Source organism: Apodemus sylvaticus, chromosome 14, assembly GCF_947179515.1.
Source record: "Apodemus sylvaticus chromosome 14, mApoSyl1.1, whole genome shotgun sequence".
Taxonomy (NCBI): Eukaryota; Metazoa; Chordata; class Mammalia; order Rodentia; family Muridae; genus Apodemus; species Apodemus sylvaticus.
The window spans coordinates 45,565,133-45,588,708 of record NC_067485.1 but is presented as its reverse complement, the minus strand read 5'-3'; the positions used below and the strand labels follow the sequence as shown (position 1 = coordinate 45,588,708).

Here is a 23,576-nt window from a genome sequence, read left to right as displayed (position 1 = left end):
CTTAATTTTTTGGTACACATTGTTCTGAAAGATATGTCCTTCAGATGTCACACTTGTAAATAAACTTCGCTGCAACTAAAACTGAATTCATAATTAACCTTAACTTAGTTAAGAACATGAATAACTCAACTTCAATTTTCCACACCTCTGAAGAGCAGGCTGCCGAAGAAACTTAGCAAAACCAGTAGAGGTGTGTTAGCACCATCTGGTGGCCAAAATGAAAACCTGCAATTGTGTATTGCTGCTTACACCTAAATACACCTCCGTTCAAATAGGCTCTTGATTGACAGGCCAGTATTATTTCCTCAAATCCTTGCCCTCCTAGATTTTGGGGACCGGGGGGGGGGTATTTTTATTTCTTCAATTTTTTATTATCAGGAGTGACTGAAATAAAAAATTAATTGAGTCCCATCATTATTGTCATTATGGAAATGGATTTAAGAGAAAACTGGTCAGATAATTACTGCTTCCTACTTTTCAGCTGGTAAATAGTTGCCACTGATAAAACAGACAAAGCCAGAGGATCAGTCCAGAATGTTCAAGACATGGTATATTATACAACATGCCTGTTCTCGGGGAGAACACCTAGAACATAATTATGTGTACTTCTTGATGTCATCATACAAGACAGGCACGAAGGCACCACCCATGCCTCTGAGAATGCTGGACCATGTACCATTGAAAAAAGCCTTGTTTCCGTCATCATGAGCCACTTTCCGCCAGCAGTCAAGCGTGCCTGTGTACACTATATCAGTACCTTTGCGTCCTGACTGCATCATCATATGATGGCGAACCGTGTCAAAAGGATAGGAAACCAGGCCAGCGACAGCAGTGACAGACTGTGCAATCATCCAGCTGATGAACCTGTGAGTGTTCTTGGGATCTGAGAGCATTCCCTTTGCAGTGTCATAGATAGCAAAGTAGGCAGCTCGGTAGGGATAATGCCCTGTACTGACGTGTTAAAGCCTTGGTGCAGGCCCTTAATCCCATCAGACTTGGAGATCTTAACCAGGCAGTCACTGAGGCCTTTGAATTCCCTTTGAGCTCCAGCTTTGCCCACGTACAATGCTAGACGGATACGGGCAAAATCAAGAGGGTACCCAGAGCGCAAGGATGTGGCTCTAGCGGCACCACCTGATACCAGGTTCCCTGCAAAGTAGCGCCAAAACTGGGTCCTCTTGTCCACACCACCCAGAAAGATCTGCTTGTATTAATCTTTGAAGCCCAAGTTGAGAGCCTGGGTTGGGAGGTATCTGATGACACTGGCCAGGTTACCATGCCAGAAGGACAGGACTCCTTTTCCTTGGGGATACAAACCCTGCAGCCTATCATGCCCTTGATATCGCTTATCTGCTGGGAGTTGCTTGGGGCATGCTGCACCTGCAGTAGCAGCTTGACCTGCTCGATGGGGCCTACCGCCATCTTGGAGATGGCTGCGGCCACACCACCAGCCAGGAGGTCCTTGGTGAAGGACACAGAGGCATCTGTCATGTTGAAAGCAAAAAAGAAGAGGCAGGCGACTGTGGGACAGGACTGGGTTGACAACCGGCTTTGACTCCCTAGAATTTCTATTGCTGTGAAAATTCACACTAATAGCCATAAAAGTATCTTTTTAAGAAAATGTTTCTTTTAGCACATGAAATATTGTGTGTGTGTGTGTGTGTGTGTGTGTGTGTGTGTGTGTGAGTGTGTGTGTGTCTTAATTCTCATATGGTAGGACTTTAAAACACCAACTTGAGGTTTTAATTATATATATATATATATATATATATATATATATATTCCTTTTATTAGATATATTCTTGATTTACATTTCAAATGATTTCCCCTTTCCTGGTTCCCACCCTCCCCCAAAGTCCCATCTCCCCTCCCCCTGTTCCTCAATCAACCCCTTCCTGCTTCCATGTCCTGGCATTCCCCTACACTGCTGTATCGAGCCTTTCCAGGACCAAGGGCCTCTCCTCCCTTTGATGTCCAGCAAGTCCATCCTCTGCTGCCTATGTGTCTGGAGGCATGGGTAACACCATGTGTACTATCTGGTTGATGTTTTTGTCCCTGGGAGCTCTGGGAGTAATGGGTGACTCATATCATTGTTCCTCCTATGGCGCTGCAAACCCCTTCAGCTCCTTGGGTCCTTTCCTTGGGTCCATTGGGTACCCTGTGCTCATTTCAATGGCTGGCTGAAAGTGTTCCCTTCTATATTTGTCATGCACTAGCAGAGCCTCCAAGGTGACAGCTATATCCTGCTCCAGTCAGCAAGTACTTGTGGGCATCGATAATAGTGTCTGGGTTTTGTTACTTTATATGGGATGGAACACTAGGTGGGGCAGTCTCTGGATGGTCTTTCCCTCAGTCTCTGCTCCACACTTTGTCTCTGTATCTCCTTCTGTGGGCATTTTTTCTCCCCTTCTAAGATGGACCAGAATATCCAAACTTTGTTCTTCCTTCTTCTTGGGCATCATTTGATATGTGAATTCCAAGCTTCTGAGCTAAGATCCACTTATCCGTGAGTGCATACCATGTGTGTTCTTTTGTGATTGGGTTACCACACCTAGGATGATATTTTCCAGTTGCATCCATTTGCCTAAGAATTTCATGAATGCATTGTTTTTAATAGTTGAGTAGTATTCCATTGTGTAAATATACCACATTTTCTGTATCCATTCCTCCATTGAGGGACATGTGGGTTCTTTCCAGCTTCTGGCTATTATAAATAGGGCTGCTATGAACATAGTAGAGCATGTGTCCTTATTACATGCTGGGGAATCCTCTGGGTAAATGCCCAGGAGTGGTATAACAGCGTCCTCCCATAGTATCATGCCCAGCTTTCTGAGGAACCACCAGACTGATTTCCACAGTGGTTGAACCAGCGTGCAATCGCACCAGCAGTGGAGGAGTGTTCCTCTTTCTCCACATCCTCGCCAGCACCTGCTATCTCCTGAGTTTTTGATCTTAGCCATTCTGACTGGTGTGAGGTCAAATCTCAGGGTGGTTTTGATGTGCATTTCCCTGATGACTAAGGATGTTGAACAGTTTTTTATATATTCTTGAACATATATACATACATATACATTCATATGAACTACATTCTGCAGTTTGTACTGTGTGTGTGTTCTAATTACACGTACATACATGCACCACATGCATGAAGCATTGAAGTTGCAGAAGGTTGTTAGCAGTCATGTAGATTCTAGTAATCAGACCTAAACTCTCTAGAACAACCAGTGCTCTTAACAGCCAAACTGCCTTACTAGCCCTAACAGTTTATACCTCCTTTTTCTCGCTCCCATTTCCTGAGGCTTGACTGTACCACCACTCCTCCAAACAGCAAACAACCATGATTTAACACTCCTGCAAGTGTAGGACAACGCAGATCTTTCCCATTTTAAATTCGTTTCAGGTACCAAGTTAGGTGACAAAGAGCTGGCACAGTGTAACAAGAGAGCCAGCCCCTCCATCTCCACATTTGGCAGAGGCTCACCAACAAAGGCCTGGGAAGGCTTTACAGTGGGAAAGTGGCCTGCGGTGTGTGTCACTAACCAGACATATGATGGAAGCAGCTAACCCACAGTGGAAGATTCTTTGTGATTTTCTATGGAAATACGTGTGACTCTTTCCTCTTGATCCAAAGAGGGAAACTGGGATGAAAGTGAGGGAAAGTCAGGACGGACTCATCTTAGCTCTTAGCAGGCACTGCTATCAGGGTTCATATGTCTTCTTGCAGTGTTTGCTCTGTATGGCCTGATTTCTGCACCAGTTGCTAAAGACAAAAGGGTGGCTTTATGGGTTGAACCCTGTAGATGTGGGCCAGTAACAAAAGCTTATATTGTATCTGTGGTGATTTTCTCAAAAGGTTTTACTAATTGATTATTCCAAGTTAGTAAAAAAAAAATCAAAATCAAAATCAGAAATTTTGAAGTCACTGTCTTGGGTCTTGAACACTGCAGCCAGTCCTGTAACACCCAGAGGAAGCTCCACCCCTAGGCTCTGTAATACGCCCAGGATAACAGGATCATAGGATCCCAGGAGCTTGTTCACACCAGTATCTCAGGGCCCCAGAGGCAGCTTGACTCCCAGGAGCTCTGACACACCCAGGATCTCAGGATCACAGGATCCTGGAATCACAGGACCACAGAGACAGCTTGACTCTGAGGAGTGCTGACATAACCAGGATCACAGGAAGGACAAGTCCAGTCAGATATAGTGAAGGAAAGTAGCACTAGAGATAATCAGATAGGGGGAGGCAAGTGTAAGAACATCAGCAACAGAAACCAAGGTAACCTGGCATCATCAGAATCCAATCCTCCCACCATAGCAAGTTCTGGATACACCATCACACTGGAAAAGCAAGATTCAGATCTAAAACCACTTCTCATGATGATAGAGAACTTTAAGAAGGACATAAATAACTCCCTTAAAGAAAAACGGAAGAACACAGGTAAACAGGTAGAAGTCCTTAAAGGGGAAACACAAAAATCCCTTAAAGAATTACAGCAAAATACATTCAAACTGGCAAAGGAAATGAACAAAACCATCCAGGATCTAAAAAGGGAAATAGAAACAATAAAAAAATCACTAAGTGAGACAACCTTGGAGATAGAAAACCTTGGAAAGAGATCAGGAGTCATAGATATAAGATCACCAACACAATACAAGAGAAAGAAGAGAGAATCCCAGGGGCAGAAAATACCATAGAAAACATTGACACAACAGCCAAAAAAAATGCAAAATGGAAAAAGCTCCTAACCCAGAACATCCAGCAAATCCACAACACAATGAGAAGACCAACCCTATGGAAAATAGGTATAGAAGAGAGTGAAGATTCCCAACTTAAAGGGCAAGTAAATATCTTCAACAAAATTATAGAAGAAAACTTCCCTAACCTAAAGAAATAGATGCACATGAACATACAAGAAGCCAACAAAACTCCACCTAGACTGGACCAGAACTGAAATCCCTCCTGTCACATAATAATCAAAATAGCAAGTGCACTAAGCAAGAATATCAAAAGCAATAAGGGAAAAAGGTCAAGTAACATATAAAGGCAGAACTATCAGAATTACACCAGATTTCTCACCAGAAACTATGAAAGCTACATCCTGGGCAGATGTCATACAGATCCCAAGAGAACGCAAATGCCAGCACAGGCTACTATACCCAGCAAAACTCTCAATTATCAAAGACGGAGAAAACAAGATACTCTATGACAAAACCAAATTTACACAATATCTTTCCACAAATCCATCCCTACAAAGGATAGTAGATGGAAAACACCAATACAAGGAAGGAAACTACACCCTAGAAAAAGCAAGAAGGTATCTTTCAACAAACCCAAAAGAAGCCACACAAACATAATCCCACCTCTAACAACAAAATAATGGGACCCAATAAAAGCAGTGCTAAGAGGAAAACACATAGCTCTAAGGGCCTCCAAAAAGAAACTGGAGAGAGCTTAAACTAGCAGCTTGACAGCACACCTGAAAACTCTAGAACAAAAAGAAGCAAATACCCTAAAGAGGAGTAAACCACAGGAAATAATCAAACTCAGGGCTGAAATCAACCAAATAGAAACACAAAGAACTATACAAAGAATCAACCAAACCAGGAGCTGGTTCTTTGGGAAAATCAACAAAATAGATAAACCCTTAGCCAGACTAACCAGAGGCCACAGAAACAAAATCCAAATTAATAAAATCAGAAATGAAAAGGGAGACATAACAACAGAAAAACTGTGGAAATTCAAAAAAAATCATCAGATCCTACTACAAAAGCTTATATTCAACAAAACTGGAAAATCTGGATGAAGTGGACAATTTTCTAGACATGTAGCAGGTGCCAAAGTTAAAACAGGATCAGATAAACCATCTAAACAGTCCCATAACCCCTAAAGGAATAGAAGCAGTCATTACTAGTCTCCCAACCAAAAAAGCCCAGGACCAGATGGGTTTAGTTGAGAGTTGCACGAGACCTTCAAAGAAGACCTAATACCAATACTTTTCAAACTATTCCACAAAATAGAAACAGAAGGAACACTATCAAATTCATTCTGTGACACCACAATTATGCTTATACCTAATCCAAACAAAGACCAAACAAAGAGAGCTTCAAACCAATTTCCCTTATGAACATTTATGAAAAATAATCAATAAAATTCTTGCCAACTGAATCCAAGAACACATCAAAACAATTATTCACCATGATCAAGTAGGCTTCATCCCAGGGATGCAGGGATGGTTCAGTATACAGAAATCATCAACAGAAGCCATTACATAAACAAACTCAAAGAAAAAAACCCACATGGTCATTTCATTAGATGCTAAAAAAGCATTTGACAAAATTCAGCATCCATTCATGTTAAAAAGAAGAAATTTGGAAAGATCAGGAATTGAAGGCCCATACCTAAACATAGTAAAAGCAATGTACAGTAAACCAGTAGCCAACATCAAACTAAATGGAGAGAAACTGAAAGCAATCCCACTAAAATCAGGGACTAGACAAGGCTGCCCTCTCTCTCCATACCTATTCAATATAGTACTTGAAGTTCTAGCTGGAGCAATTAGACAACAAAAGGAGGTCAAAGGGATACAAATCAGAAAATAAGAAGCTAATATATCACTATTTGCAGATGATATAATCATATACATAAATGACCTTAAAAAATTCCACCAAAGAACTCCTAAACCTGAAAAACAACTTCAGCAAAGTGGCCGAATATAAAATTAACTCAAACAAATCAGTAGCATTCAATCTTGCCAAAAATGACCATCTTGCTGAAAGCAATCTACAGATTCAATGCAATCCCCATTAAAATTCCAAATCAATTCTTCATAGAGTTAGAAAGAGCAATTTGCTAATTCATTTGGAATAACAAAAACACAGGATATCAAAAACTATTCTCAACAGTAAAAGAACTTCTGGAGGAAATTCTTCGCCATCCCTGACATCATGCTGTATTATAGAGCAATACTGATAAAAACTGTAAGGTATTGGTACAAAGACAGGCAGTAAGATCAATGGAATAGAATTGAAGTCCCAGAAATGAACCCATAAACCTATGGTCACTTGATTTTTGACAAAGGAGCTAAAACCATCCAGTGGGAAAAAAAGACAGCTTTTTTTTTTAACAAATGGTGTTGTTTCAACCATTTGACCATGCTATGGTCAGCATGTAGAAAAATGCAAATTGACCCATTCTAATCTACTTGTGCAAAGCTCAAGTCCAAATGGATCATGGACCTCCCCATAAAACCACATACACTGAAACTAATAGAGGAGAAAGCAGGGAAGAGCCTGGAACATATGAGCACAGGGGAAATTTTCTTGAACAGAATTCCAATGGCTTGTGCTCTAAGACCAAGAATCGGCAAATGGGACCTCATAAAACTGCAAAGCTTCTCTAAGACAAAGGACACTGTCAACAGGACAAAACAGCAACTAACAGATTGGGAAAAGATCTTTACCAATCCTACATCTGATAAAGGGCTAATATCTAATATATACAAAGAACTTAAGAAGTTAGACTCCAGAGAAATACTGAATGGCTGAGAAGCACCTAAAGAAATGGTCAGCATCCTTAGTTATTAGGGAAATGCAAATCAAAACAATCCTAAGACTCCACCTCACATAGTCAGAATGGCTAAAATCAAAAACTCAGGTGACAGCAGATGCTGGCAAGGATGTGGAGAAAGAAGAACACTCTCCCATTGCTAGTGGGATTGCAAGCTGGTATAACCACTCTGGAAATCAGTATAGCAGCTCCTCAGAAAATTGGACATTTGATAGGTAATACATTAAAAGTGATTGAAATTAAAATATCCTACAAAGAGAGCTTCACTACTACTCTCAATTACATACAATAATTTCTATTCATTGACTCCAATCTTTCTTTGCACAAGTAAAAGAAAATATGACCTTATAGACTTTCTCTCTCTCTCTCTCTCTCTCTCTCTCTCTCTCTCTCTCTCTCTCCTCTTTCCCTCTCCCCCCTCTCTCTCTCTCTCTGTCTGTCTGTCTGTCTCTCTCTCTTACTGTTGTTGTCTTTGGGAATAAATGACAACCATGTTTCTACAATTGCCATTCCACAGAAGCAGAGGCCCTCCATACCTTCTCTTCTATCTGCATAGCATTCTCTCCCAAAGCTAGACTCTAATTCATTTAACTAACCCCTTACTGATGGACACTTGGGTTGTTTTCAAGTGTTTCAGAATCACTTTGGATATATGTTTATAGTTGCACAAATGTATATAGATTGCTTTTCCTTGTTGATGTGACCAAATACTCACAAGAAGCAACTTGAGGAAGTGTTTATTTTGGCTCACAGTTTGCCCAGTGATATGATCCACATGGAGGGGAGTCATGATGGCAGGACACTGAGGCCTCTGGCCACACTGCAGCCGCAGTCAACAAGCAAAGTGAGGAGAGTGCTGGTGTTCCTCCCAATGTCTCCTTCTTTTCAACAGCTTTTTATTATTATTGTGTGCATGCAGTTGCTCTGCCTATGTGCATGTCTATGTGTCACATGCATGGCTGCTACCCTTGAAGGCCAGAAGTGGGAATCAGGTCTCCTGGAACTGGAGCTGCAGATGGTCATGAGCTGCCATGTGTGTCCTGAGAATTGTTCTTCCCCTGGAAAAGCAGCCAGTGCTATTAACTATTGAACCATCTGTCTGTGTCTCCTTTTTATTCAGCTTGGTACTCCAGCTAACAGAGTAGTGCTGCCCACACTCAGGGTCAGACCTCCGTATTCAGATGAGCCTCTGGAGCAGCTCTTATAGGCACACCTGGGGATGTTCCCTTGGTGTATCTAATTCTAGGCGCATTAACAATGTAGATGTGAAGCTGGCCCATCACAACATATCTATGTGGAAAATAAATGCTCAAAGTAGAGCAAAACATGCCTTATTTTCAGAGACTTAGATTTTCCTAGAGAAGTTGCAGTGATTTATATTTTTAGCAGCAATAAAATTAAATGCAGGAGCCAGACGAAAGTGCAATAAAGACCAATATATAGAATGAATATAAAAAGTAAATCTATATGAAGCATAACTTAAGCAAACAAGGGGCTATGTGAAGTGCATGTGTTCTATTCTGTTGCCATAATAAGCACACCTCTGTAATGACATGGAGGTGCAGTTTGGAGTCTATTGGAAGATAGGCTCACTGCACAGCCCCTTCAAGCATCCTATGAACAGCCAGTGTTATATTTGAATGTGAAATGTTACCTGCACAAGTCACCCACAGACATGCTGATGGTGCTATTTTGAAAAAGTATGGAACCTTTGGAAGATGGTATCTAGTTGGAGAAAACAAGCCTTTAGGAATGGGTCTTGAAGTTCACACCCATCTCTGTTTCTGGTCTGGATGCTTTCCTTTGTCTGTTGTCATATGAAAAGTTCATGTCTCCATGAAATAAGCCACTCCAGGCACCACATCCTCCCTGTCACAGTAGACTGAAACCGTTCTCACATTGGGAGTTAAAGTAACTCTTTCCTCCATTAACTTCTGTCTGTTGTGTCAAAGAAACAAGTAACTAACTCAGTCCCCTCTGTGTGGAGGAAGCACAGGTATTAAGAAGATGGTCAAAAATCGGTAATCAACAAATTGGGAAAAGATCTTCACCAATCCTACATCAGATAGAGGGCTAATATCCAATATATATAAAGAACTCAAGAAGTTAGACTCCAGAAAACCAAACAACCCTATTAAAAATGGGGTACAGAGTTAAACAAAGAATTCTCACCTGAAGAACTTCGGATGGCAGAGAAGCATCTTAAAAAATGCTCAACTTCATTAGTCATTAGGGAAATGCAAATCAAAACAACACTAAGATTTCATCTTACACCAGTCAGAATGGCTAAGATTAAAAATTCAGGAGACAGCAGGTGTTGGAGAGGGTGTGGAGAAAGAGGAACACTCCTCCACTGCTGGTGGGGTTGCAAATTGGTACAACCACTCTGGAAATCAGTCTGGCGGTTCCTCCGAAAACTGGGCACCTCACTTCCAGAAGATCCTGCTATACCACTCCTGGGCATATACCCAGAGGATTCCCCACCATGTAATAAGGATACATGCTCTACTATGTTCATAGCAGCCCTATTTATAATAGCCAGATGCTGGAAAGAACCCAGGTATCCCTCAACAGAAGAGTGGATGCAAAAAATGTGGTATATCAACACAATGGAGTACTATCAGCCATTAGAAACAATGAATTCATGAAATTCTTAGGCAAATGGATGGAGCTAGAGAACATCATACTAAGTGAGGTAACCCAGACTCAAAAGGTGAATCATGGTATGCACTCACTAATAAGTGGATATTAACATAGAAAACTGGAATACCCAAAACATAATCCATACATCAAATGAGGTACAAGAAGAAAGGAGGAGTGGCCCCTTGTTCTGGAAAGACTCAGTGAAGCAGTATTCGGCAAAACCAGAACGGGGAAGTGGGAAGGGGTGGGTGGGAGGACAGGGGGAGAGAAGGGGGCTTACGGGACTTTCGGGGAGTGGGGGGCTAGAAAAGTGGAAATCATTTGAAATGTAAATAAATTATATCGAATAAATAAATTAAAAAAAAAAAGAAGAAGATGGTCAAGGCAAGAGGCCCCCACAGTCCCAGAAGCAGATCCTAACCACTTGACAAGGCTTCTGATTCCTGATGTCCAAAGTATGATGGAAAACTGGTAATGAAGGTACTGGAATTGTATGCCCCACCCCTTGGGATTGCAGAAGATATATGGTGGTGGTGGTAGTGGTGGTCGTGGTGGTGGTGGTGAATCAGAAGAGTATATGAGGGGTGTTGTAAGGAATAAATGTAAGCAATATAAAAGAAATTGCAAATGTAACCCAGCCCAGAGTGTGTGAGTGTGAAATGTAATAAGGTAAACACCCTGACTCAGTGAACGCCTCAATTTTAATTGACTAAGATACCACGGAGACCAAGTCTGGAGTGTGTGTGTGTGTGTGTGTGTGTGTGTAGATGGTAAAGTCTAGTGTCAGATAAAATGGTGCTGAAGGCCTGAGCTGAAGAGACTTAAAAACCCTGGTCTGGCAGGTAAGCTGTGGCTTGTTCCGGAGAGCCCCAGTGGAGACCCTTCGTGTTGGGACTGACTCATTTCCAGAGTTGCCCCACTGATTCCAGACACCCCACCTCTGGACAGAGGCTCCAGGGGGAATCCAAAGCACAGTGAAGAAACACTGCCGGCCTGGCCTGCACTTCCATTGGAACTAGACTATAACACTTACCACACCAGAGATAACTGTGTGTGTGTGAATGAATGTGATCCATTTTTGCTTTATATTTGTTCATGCTTCTTATGAATAAACACTAGTGTAACTCGATCCTCTGAGTCACCGGCACATTCTTTATCTCACTCTCGGCTCCATCCCTAAGCCTGACTCAAGGCAGATTTCTAAAGTTAGGGGGCCTAGGAAAAGGTTCTGTTGTCTGAAGAGCCACTGCCTCGAGTCTTCATAGCTGGGCACACACACCCCCAGTGGTACTTTTCCCTCATTTCTTAACAGCTTCTAATCTACAGATCTTAAAACAGGACTTTTGAAGACCTCTGGAAGAAGGGTATATTATTCAGAATTTTTTAAATGAACAGAACTACTAGAATCTCTCCTCTCTCTCTCTCTCTCTCTCTCTCTCTCTCTCTCTCTCTCTCTCTCTCTCTCTCTCTCGTCTCACAGAGACAGAGACAGAGACAGACAGACAGACAGAGAGAGAGAGAGAGACAGAGAAAGAGAGTTTATACTGGGTTACAAGATTTCCTCCTGGAAGTTTGTCAATGACTATCAAATAATTGAAAGGCTGAGAATCTTGTAGTTGTTCAGTCTGTGACGCTGAATATCTTAGAAATTCCAAAATTCCAAACTGGAGTCCTCATGGATTCCTAGTGAGATGCTGGTCTTTAGTCTGTTTTGGAATCCTAAATATGTTGGCAGCAACCTGACAGACAGATGGTCTTGCCAATGAGAATGAGGGCAAACAAACCCAAAGTTCTCCTCTTCTATATCCTTTTATCTGGGCTGCTACCGGAAAGTGTGGCCCAGGTTTAAAGTAAGCCATCCTGATTCAAATAATCTGATTAAGGAAAATCCCTCGCTGGCATGCCCTGCAGCTTGAGTTCTAGCTTATGTCAAATTCAGTCAAACTGACAAGCAAGAACTGCGTTCACTAAGGATATCTCTCTCTCATTCCCAAAGGCCTGCCCAGGAATTGACTAGAGCTGTTACAGGCACTCCCTTCAGACAGTCTATAAATTCAGATTCTTAATGGTTGTGCCGAGCCATAGCCCCTGGTTTCTATAAAATCATTCCAAAACTGAAGTTAATGCCTCAATTTCAAATGGTCTCACAGGTAAACCAGTTGTCTGGACACTTAGATAAGGAATGTGATTACTATCTGTATTTACACAGGCCATCTGGGATGGCCCTGTTTTTCATTTAACCTTAAGATAATACAGAATAAAAATAAGAGAACGAGGGCCTGAAAGGAGGGCTTCTCTGAAGACCTTTTTTGTTTGTTTGTTTTGTTTTGTTTGTTATTTTGTTTTTTGGGGGAGTTGGTGGTGGTGGTGGTGGTGGTGGGTTCTTTTTGTTGTTTTTTTTTTTCTTTTTTTTTTTTTTTTTTTTTTACATTTCACAAGTTAATTCCCACTAGGCAGTGACTCTTTGTCAAGGTCAGGAATGGCGCTCTCTTCTAGCCCAGTTATGTTACCCATTTCAAACCATGTCGAGAGCTGCCTGGGATGACTTCTCTATTTTGTTGTCAAACCCCTCATTTAACTTTACAGCTATGCTGCTTAGCCACCGAGGATAGAATTCAAACGTTTGTTTGAAGAAAAGGCTTTACAATATTTTTCTCAAAATATTTTCAGTAAGAATCACAAAACATTCCTTAAAATAAACAGGAAGGAAAGCAGAATTCTTTGTATTACAACAAAAAGAAGTGTTAAAATTCAAGTTAAAAGGAGTCCTTGTATCTGACATAATTAATTTAACAAGACAGTCAGTTTAGGTGGGCAAGCATTGTAAGTGATTGTATTCACATTTCAAACATTCCTCTAAGTTCACCAGCTATACTGTAAGGATGGCTCATGGTGCAGGAGTCTGAAGAAGGAGCTATCCAATCACCACCTCTTCCACACATAAGCAGCTAGTATGTACTATCCTAGTCTCTAAAGAGAGTCAGAATTTACAGAGACTTAGGGGATTTCTGGGTGATGTCCTCCACGGTTTCTATTGTTTTCATGTTTATATATACTTAGCATAACTGTGGTTCGTAAATTCCCCTATAATTCTCAGAGGTGGGAAAGGGATCTTTTTTTGAGCTGTTTATATGTTTGACTGTGTCCTTTACAGTGTGTCACTTACAATAACATTTATAGCTGGTGTGATCAGGATTGGGAACAACTACTGACAGTTCTGACATCTGTTTATGGAAGCAGAAATGCACACACTTATCACAGAGCAGTCTACTGGTTGTTATTGGTCAGCAATTTTACTACAGGAATGAGCAACTGAAGGTAGTAACATCTGTAAAGTTTAAAACTGTGTAACACACACACACATATGCACAATTAAAATTTTAAAAGTGTTATTAAGCTGACAGAGTTGGCAAAACCTTATGATGCAAAAATAAAAAAGCAAATACTGCTGAGGTTGTGGAAAGAACCTCCTTTCACTCATGGAGGAAATACAAACTGCTGCCAACACTCTAGAAATCATTATGGGAAATCCTCAAAAAAAACTAAAAATAAATCTACTATATGACCTGGCTACAACACTCCTTGGCCCATGTGCGAAGGACTCAACTACTCCACAGATACATGCTCAACTGTGCTCATTGCCCATCCCATTCACAATAGCCAGGAAATGCAAACAACCTGAATGTCCTTCAATTGATAGCAATGCAAGTGTGGCACATATACACAATTGAATACTTATTATTCACCTGTAAAGAAACACAAATTTGCATGCAAATGGATGAACCTAGGACAGATTATGAGTGAGGTAACCCAGACTCACAAAGATACTACACCTTCTTATCTGTGGTTCCTGGCTCCAAATCCTGGGTATACGAGTAGAGTAATCGCAGAAACCGGAATAGTATAAAGGGATTGTGATGTAGAGTGTGCTATCTGGGAGGGGAATAGGTGATAGGAAATAGAAAAGGGGGATAACAGAGAGAAAGATCCAACTGAGAAGGGAGAGTGGTCAGTACAAAAGGAGAAGTGAGGGACAGAAAAGACGAAGATAGTTTGATAAAACCTCAAGGAATCATATTGTTTTATATTTACCTAAAAAATCATACCCAATACATCTCTCTCTCTCTCTCTCTCTCTCTCTCTCTCTCTCTCTCTCTCTCTCTCTCTCTCTCTCTCTTTCTCTCTCTCTCAGGAAATTAAGCCACTTCAGCTGACAACACTCCCAAGAACCGTAGACATGAAAAACTTACTTTTCAATGGCTGGTTAGAGTAGTCCAAGTGACTCCCAAAACAATGTAGAGGGTGCCCTGGGTTGCCTCTCAGGGGTTGGAGGCGAGGCCCTATTGCTGAAGACACCACACAATTAGGACTCTGGACTCTGAAGATTTGAACTGGATCTGACCTGAAAGCCTCTTTCCTGTGGTCTAGCTTCCATGATTCTAGAAAATACTGTGTAAGCTATGATGACTATTCCTCACTGTCAATTTTACATCCAAATTTACCTAAACCCTAAGTATCCTGGTACACCTGTGAGGGATTTTGTCTTAAATAAATTATGTGAAGTGAGATAACCCACTTTCAATCTGGGTCTTTTGGAGTGAGAAGATCCACCTTTAATCCACATCTTTGGGATGGGGAAATCCACCTCCAACCTGAGACACACATTCTGGTGACAGTCTATATACAGGGCATGGGAAAAGGAATCTTGTTTTCTTTGTTTAATTACCCTTACTCTGGCTGGTAAGTACATTTCTCACTGGCATTAAAACATACTTCTCCGGGATTCCAGTATATACTGAAGACAACCAACTGAGAAATTCAGACTTGTGGATTGAACAACTACTGAAATTTCTGATTCTATTGGTAGGCAGTCATTGTTGAACTATCAGAGCCTAATAAATCCCCTATACATACATGCATACATATAAATGTATATAAATACACAGAGACATGTATGTATGTTTGTGTATGTGAGTGTGGTGTGTGTGTGTGTGTGTGTGTGAGAAAGAGAGAGAGAGAGAGAGAGAGAGAGAGAGAGAGAGAGAGAGAGAGATGGGGCTGGGCTCCCCTCTATATGTTGATCTCTGCCTTGTATTTAGTTGAATATATATATTTCTATTCTTTGTTCATCTAGAGAATCCTAACTAACACACAAGCCACTAAGGGAGGGAAGCAAGTAAATAGTCATACACAGCTGCCACACCCATGAACCTTGACAATTACAATTAGCAGCATGACACCATATGCATAAAGATGCAATAAGTGGTACTCATTCACATATTGGTGGCAACCATGAGCTGTCTAATTGGGCTTAAGGTCCAATCATCAGGTGGCAAATCTTGCCTGATATTGGAAACCTACTCAGCTTTCTGGGGCTATGAGGTCATGGACCTTAGAAAAGAAATCTACTGCCATCACTGTGCTGGAGCAACATAATTCTTTGCTACATTCTAAATCTTATCCTTATACCCATTGGTAAGAGTAATTACTATTCCTTGTCAAAGAAACCTCTCTTTACAGCAAATGAAGACCATCATAGAAAACCACAACTGAACACAAGGCAGAGAGCTACATATCATGTGCAGCCCAGCCCCATCTACATGTATGTATGCATCTATAGTATGCACATCTATACTTATATCATCCATATCACACACACACTCATCTATACCTATATCTATATCACATCCACATCTATACTTATATCAATATCACATCCACCTCTATACTTATATCATCAATATCATACACATATCTATACATATCTATATCACATCCGCATCTATACTTATATTAATCAATATCACACACATATCTACATTTATATCTATATCACATCCACATATATACTTATATCATCAATATCACACACATAGCTATACTTATATCTATATCACATCCACATCTATACTTATATCATCAATATCACACACATAGCTATACTTATATCTATATCACATCCACATCTATACTTATATCAACATCACATCCACATTTATACTTATATCATCAATATCACACACATATCTATACTTATTCTATATCACATCCATATCTATACTTATATCTATATCACACACATATCTATACTTATATCATCTATATCACATGCACATCTATACTTATATCAATATAATATGCCCATCTATATTTATATTATCTATATCACACTCACACATCTATACTTATATCATCTATATCACAGCACCTGCATCTGTGACTCAGGGAACACTGCTGAAGGAGGGACAGAAAGATTGCTAGAGCCATAACAGCAGGAAGTCTGCTGTGGAACATTTTCTCCTAGAAATGTCTGTATCTATATGTTTTAGCCTGAAATTTAAGCAGCCTTATTATCTGAAAGCTTGACACCTGGGGAGAGGGAACTTCAGTTGAGGAATTCTCTTGGATAGATGACTCAGTAGGTACAGATATTAAGAAGCATCTAGTTACATAGACCAAAAGAACATTTTGTTGTTGCATATACAAGATGCATTTGGACTAAGTGAATGGCTCATTTCATGTTTACTATCAAAGTATGAGGGGCTAAGACCAGATCTCTAGTGCACACCCATAAATCAAAGCATTTCAGCACCTATCTGTAACCCCAGAGTTGCTGGGACAAGAACAGGAGATCCCAGAAAATCACTGGCTAGCTAATATGGCCAGCTGCTGGATCTCCAATATAGACACACACACACACACACACACACACACACAAGTTCAAGGATAGCCTTGGTTATATAGTGAACTCAAGACCCATCTGGGATCTACCATATCCTGTGTTGAAGTGTCAGTGGGAGTTGGAAAACACATAGACCTTTAATCCCAGCTCTCAAGAGGCAAATGGATCTCTGAGTTTGAGGCCAGTCTGGTCCACAAAGCAAGGTGCAGGCTATCTAAGGCTATATAGTTTCTCTGCATTTCTTTTTTGCTTTGTTTTGTTTTCTGTTTTTGGATTGGGAGTTTGGGGTTTTGTTGTTGTTGTTGTTGTTGTTTTGTTGTTTTGAGACAGGGTTTGTCTGTGTAGCCCTGGCTGCCCTGAAATTCACTCTGTAGATCAGGCTGGCCTCAACTCAAAAATCCACCTGCCTCTGCCTCCCAAGTGCTGGGATTAAAGACATGTACCACCACTGCATGGCATCTTTCTGAATTTCTATCTTTGTCTCTCTGTGTGTCTTCCCTTCTCTCTCTCTCTCTCTCTCTCTCTCTCTCTCTCTCTCTCTCTCTCTCTCTCTCTCTCTCTCTCTCTGCCACTCTCTGTCCCTGTCTCTCTGTGTCTCTGCCTCTCTCTCTTCCCCCTTTCCCTTTCCCTCTCCCTCCCCTTCCCCCTCCTCTCTCTCTCTCTCTCTCTCTCTCTCTCTCTCACACACACACATAAACACACAAACACATACTTCTGTACAGCTCCTCTATGTAGTGATGCTAATTGTTGCCAACTCTTTTACATGTGTTTAAATATTTTGCAATTACATAAGACTTCTACAATGTAATACTTTCCCCAAAAAAATTATGTTGTGAAGCTGGTGTCCTTCAAACCAGAATTGTTAATTATACTAACCTTTTCAAGGCTTATAATCATATTTCTGGTTGCATTATAAGTACTCTTTCTCAAGGATTCCTCCAAATGTATGCACTCCAAGAAGTACCTTTAATAATTATAGGCATTCATCTTGTCAAAGGCAATCTACAGATTCAATGCTATTCCCATAAAAATCCCAACCCAGTTCTTCATAGAGCTAGAAAGAGCAATTCTCAAATTCATCTGGAATAACAAAAAACCCAGGATAGCTAAAACTATTCTCAACAGTAAAAGAACTTCAGGGGGATTCAATATCCCAGACTTTAAACTCTACTACAGAGCAATAGTGATAAAAACTATATGGTATTGGTACAATATCAGGCAAGCGGATCAATGGAATAGGATTGAAGACCCAGAAATGAAACAATACACCTATAGTCACTTGGTCTTCGACAAAGGGGCTGAAAGCATCCAGTGGAAAAAAGATAGTCTTTTCAACAAATGGTGCTGGTTCAATTGGAGGTCAGCATGCAGAAGAATGTGCATCGATCCATTCTTATCTCCTTGTACCAAGCTCAACTCCAAATGGATCAAGGACCTCCACATAAAACCTAACACACTGAAACTAATTGAAAAAAAACTGGGGAAGACCCTGGAGGACATGGGCACAGGGGAAAAGTTCCTGAATAGAACACCAATAGCTTATGCTCTAAGATCAAGAATTGACAAATGGGACCTCATAAAACTACAAAGTTTCTGTAAAGCAAAGGACACCGTCAAAAGGACAAAACGTCAACCAACAGACTGGGAAAGAATCTTCACCAACCCTAAATCCGACAGAGGGCTAATATCTAATATATACAAAGAACTCAGAAAGTAGAACCCAGAGAACCAAATAACCCCATTAAAAAGTGGGGTACGGAGCTAAACAAAGAATTTTCACATGAAGAACTTCGGAGAGCTGAGAAACACCTTAAGAAATGTTCAACATCATTAATCATTAGGGAAATGCAAATCAAAACAACCCTGAGATTTCACCTCACACCAGTCAGAATGGCTAAGGTCAAAAACTCAGGAGACAGCAGGTGTTGGCGAGGATGTGGAGAAAGAGGAACACTCCTCCACTGCTGGTGGGATTGCAAGATGGTGCAACCACTTTGGAAATCAGTCTGGTGGTTCCTCAGAAAACTGGGCATGTCACTTCCTGAGGACCCTGTTATACCACTACTGGGCATATATCCAGAGGATTCTTCAGCATGCAATAAGGACACATGTTCCACTATGTTCATAGCAGCCCTATTTGTAGTAGCCAGAAGCTGGAAAGAACCTAGATGTCCTTCAACGGAGGAATGGATACAAAAAATGTGGTATATTTATACAATGGAGTACTATTCAGCCATTAGAAACAATGAATTCATGAAATTCTTAGACAAATGGATGGAGCTGGAGAACATCATACTAAGTGAGGTAACCCAGTCTCAAAAGATCAATTATGGTATGCACTCACTGATAAGTGGATATTAGCCTAGAAACTTTGAATACCCAGGACATAATCCACAAATTAAATGATGTCCAAAAAGAATGGAGGAGTGGGCCCTGGTTCTGGAAAGACTCAGTGCAAGAGTATAGGGGAATTCCAGAACAGGGAAGTGGGAAGGGGTAGATGGAAGAATAGGGGGACAGAAGATGGCTTATGGGACTTGCGGGGAGTGGGGACCCAGAAAAGGGGAAATCATTTGCAATGTAAATAAAAAAATAAAATAAAATAAAGAAAAAAAATCAACTCAAGCAAATCAGTTGCCTTACTATACTCAAAGGATAAGCAGGATGAGAAAGAAGTTAGGGAAAGGACACCCTTCACAATAGCCACAAACAATATAAAGTATCTTGTTGTGACTCTAACCAAACAAGTGAAAGATCTATACAAGAACTTCAGGTCTCTGAAGAAGGACATCGAAGAAGACCTCAGAAAATGGAAAAATCTGCCATGCTCGTGGATCGGCACGATTAATATAGTTAAAATGGCCATCTTGCCAAAAGTGATCTACAGATCCAACGCAATCCCCATCAAAATCCCAACTCAGTTCTTCACAGAGTTGGAAAAAGCAATTCTCAAATTCATCTGGAATAACAAAAAACTCAGAATAGCTAAAACTATTCTCAACAACAAAAGAAATTCTAGGGGCATCATTATCCCTGACTTCAAGCAATACTACAGAGCAATAGTGTTAAAAACTACATTGTATTGGCACAGTGACAGACAAGTGGACCAATGGAATAGAATTGAAGATCCAGAAATGAACCCACACACCTATGGTCACTTGATCTTCGACAAAGGAGCCGAAAACATCCAGTGGAAAAAAGATAGCCTTTTCAGTTTTATGAGGTCCCATTTGTCAATTCTTGATCTTAGAGCATAAGCTATTGATGTTCTATTCAGGAACTTTTCCCCTGTGTCCATGTGCTCCAGGGTCTTCCCCTGTTTCTTTTCTATTAGTTAAGTTTCTGTAAGGCAAAGGACACCGTCAAAAGGACAAAACGTCAACCAACAGACTGGGAAAGGATCTTCACCAACCCTAAATCCGACAGAGGGCTAATATCTAATATATACAAAGAACTCAAGAAAGTAGAACCCAGAGAACCAAATAACCCCATTAAAAAGTGGGGTATGGAGCTAAACAAAGAATTTTCACATGAAGAACTTCAGAGGGTTGAGAAACACCTTAAGAAATGTTCAACATCATTAATCATTAGGGAAATGCAAATCAAAACAACCCTGAGATTTCACCTCACACCAGTCAGAATGGCTAAGGTCAAAAACTCAGGAGACAGCAGGTGTTGGCGAGGATGTGGAGAAAGAGGAACACTCCTCCACTGCTGGTGGGATTGCAAGATGGTGCAACCACTTTGGAAATCAGTCTGGCGGTTCCTCAGAAAACTGGGCATGTCACTTCCTGAGGACCCTGTTATACCACTACTGGGCATATATCCAGAGGATTCTTCAGCATGCAATAAGGACACATGATCAACTATGTTCATAGCAGCCCTATTTGTAGTAGCCAGAGGCTGGAAAGAACCTAGATGTCCTTCAACGGAGGAATGGATACAAAAAATGTGGTATATTTACACAATGGAGTACTATTCAGCCATTAGAAACAATGAATTCATGAAATTCTTAGACAAATGGATGGAGCTGGAGAACATCATACTAAGTGAGGTAACCCAATCTCAAAAGATCAATCATGGTATGCACTCACTGATAAGTGGATATTAGCCTAGAAACTTTGAATACCCAAGACATAATCCACAAATTAAATGATGTCCAAAAAGAATGGAGGAGTGGCCCCTGGTTCTGGAAAGACTCAGTGCAAGGGTATAGGGGAATTCCAGAACAGGGAAGTGGGAAGAGGTAGATGGAAGAATAGGTATATTCTTTTGCTTTAGGATGAAATGTTATATATATATAACATATATGTGTGTGTGTGTGTGTGTGTGTGTGTGTGTGTGTGTTAACTCTAAATGATCCAAAGCTTCAATTAGTTTCACTGTGTCCCTGTTTAGTTTCTGTTTCCCTGATTGGTCCATTGAGAAAAGTGGAGTGTTGAAGTAACCCACAATTATTGTGTTAGGTGTGATGTGTGCTTTGAGCTTTAGTAAAGTTTCTTTTATGAATGAGGGTGCCCTTGCATTTGGAGCATAGATGTTCAGGATTGAGAGTTCTTCTTGGTGTATTTTTCCTTTAACCAGCAAGAAGTGTCCCTCAGTGTCTCTTTTGATGACTTTAGGTTGGAAGTCAATTTTATCTGATATTAGAATGGCTACTCCAGCTTGTTTCCTGAGACCATTTGCTTGTAAAATTGTCTTGCAGCCTTTTACTCTAAGATAGTGCTTGTCTTTGACTCTAAGGTGTGTTTCCTGTATGCAGCAAAACGTAGGGTCCTGTTTATTTATCCATTCTGTTAGTCTATGTCTTTTTATTGGGGAACTGAGTCCATTGACGTTAAGTGATATTAAGGAATAGTGATTAATACTCCCTGTCATTTTTGATGTTGTTTATATTTGATTGGTTATCTTCTTTTGGGTTTGATGAAAGAAGGTTACTGTCTTGCTTTTTCCAGGGTGAAGTTTCCCTCCTTGTATTGGTGTTTTCCTCCTATTATACTTTGTAAGTCTGGGTTTGTGGATAGATATTGGGTAAACTTGGTTTTGTCATGGACTACCTTAGTTTCTCCATCTACGGTGATTGAGAGTTTTGCTGGGTATAGTAGTTTTGGCTGGCATTTGTGTTCTCTTAGAGTCTGCATGAGATCTGCCCAGGATCTTCTAGCCTTCATAGTCTCTGGTGAGAAGTCTGGTGTGATTCTGATAGGTCTTCCTTTACATGTTACTTGACCTTTTTCTCTTACTGCCTTTAATATTCTTTCTTTGTTTAGTACATTGGGGTTTTGATTATTATGTGATGGGAGGTATTTCTGTTCTGGTCCAGTCTCTTTGGAGTTCTGTAGGCTTCTTGTATATTTCTGGGCATCTCTCTCTTTAGGTTAGGGAAGTTTTCTTCCATAATTTTATTGAAGATATTTGCTGGCCCTTTAAGTTGTAAATCTTCACTCTCACCTATGCCTATGATCCTTAGGTTTGGCCTTCTCATTGTGTCCTCGATTTCCTCGATGTTTTGTGTTACAAGCTTTCTGCATTTTGCATTTTCTTTAACTGTTGAGTCCATGGTTTCTATGGTATCTTCGGCATCTGAGATTCTTTCTTCTATCTCTTGTATTCTGTTGTTGATATTTGCATCTATGGCCTCTGATTTCTTCCCAAGGTTTTCTATCTCCAAAGTTGTCTCCCTTTGTGATTTCTTAGTTATTTCTACTTCTGATTTTAGACTCTGGGTGGTTTTGCTCAGCTCCTTCATTTGCTTGTTTGTGTTTTCCTGTAATTCTTTAAGAGATTTTTGTGTTTCCTCTTTCATGATCTCAGCCTGTTGACCAAACTTCTCCTGTATTTCTTTAAATGATTTTTGCATTTCCTCCTTATTGGCTTCTATCTTTTGACCAATATTCTCCTGGATTTCTTTTAATGATTTTTGTGTGTCCCTTGTAAGGGCTTCTAACTTTTGATCCATTTCCTCCTGAATTTCTCTAAGAGACTTATTTATGTCCTTCCTGTGTTCCTGTAACACCATCATGAACAGTGCTTTTAAATCCAAATCTTGTCTTTCTGATGTGTTGGGGTATCCAGGACTTGTTGTTAATGGAGAATTGGGTTCAGATGCTGCCATATTGCCTTGATTTCTGTTAGTAACATCCGTACATTTGCCTTTTGCCATCTAGTTCTCACTGGTGTTAGTTGGTCTAGTCACTGGCTGGCGCTTCAACCTCCTTTGAGCCTATAAGGCTATTTCCACAATACTGGATGGCTGGTTTTCCCCTAGCACAGATTGGTGATGTGCTGCCCTCCTCTTGGGTGCTGTTGGAGCCCTGGTGTGTCCTGCCCCAAGCAATGTTATGCTTGGGTTGTCTCTGTGGACTGAACCTGTTACTGCCTGTCTGCTCTGTCACAGAGCGAAGTTGGCAGCGGGTATCCCGCAGGGCACCAGCCCCACACCTGACTGGCACACAGATGAACCACTGCTCTCCCAGTTCCTGGGCACAGGCAGCAGCCAGCAGCTCAGTTGTCTGAGTCCCCAGAGGTCTTACACTCGGGCTAGCTCAGTACCTGGGGTCGCTGCCTGTCTCGTCTGGCTGGGGACAAAGATGGCGACTCTGCCTTCTCCACCAGGCTGAGTACCCGTGCCTGGCTGGCCCACGGAGGAACCGCTGTTCTCCCAGTTCCTAGGTGCAGGCAGCA

General features: G+C 40.9%; 1 pseudogene; it reads right to left on the bottom strand.

Annotated features, from left to right (window-relative positions):
- Nucleotides 1-596: 596 nt before the first annotated feature.
- Nucleotides 597-1,491, bottom strand: LOC127664987 (ADP/ATP translocase 2-like; annotated as a pseudogene).
- Nucleotides 1,492-23,576: the final 22,085 nt, after the last annotated feature.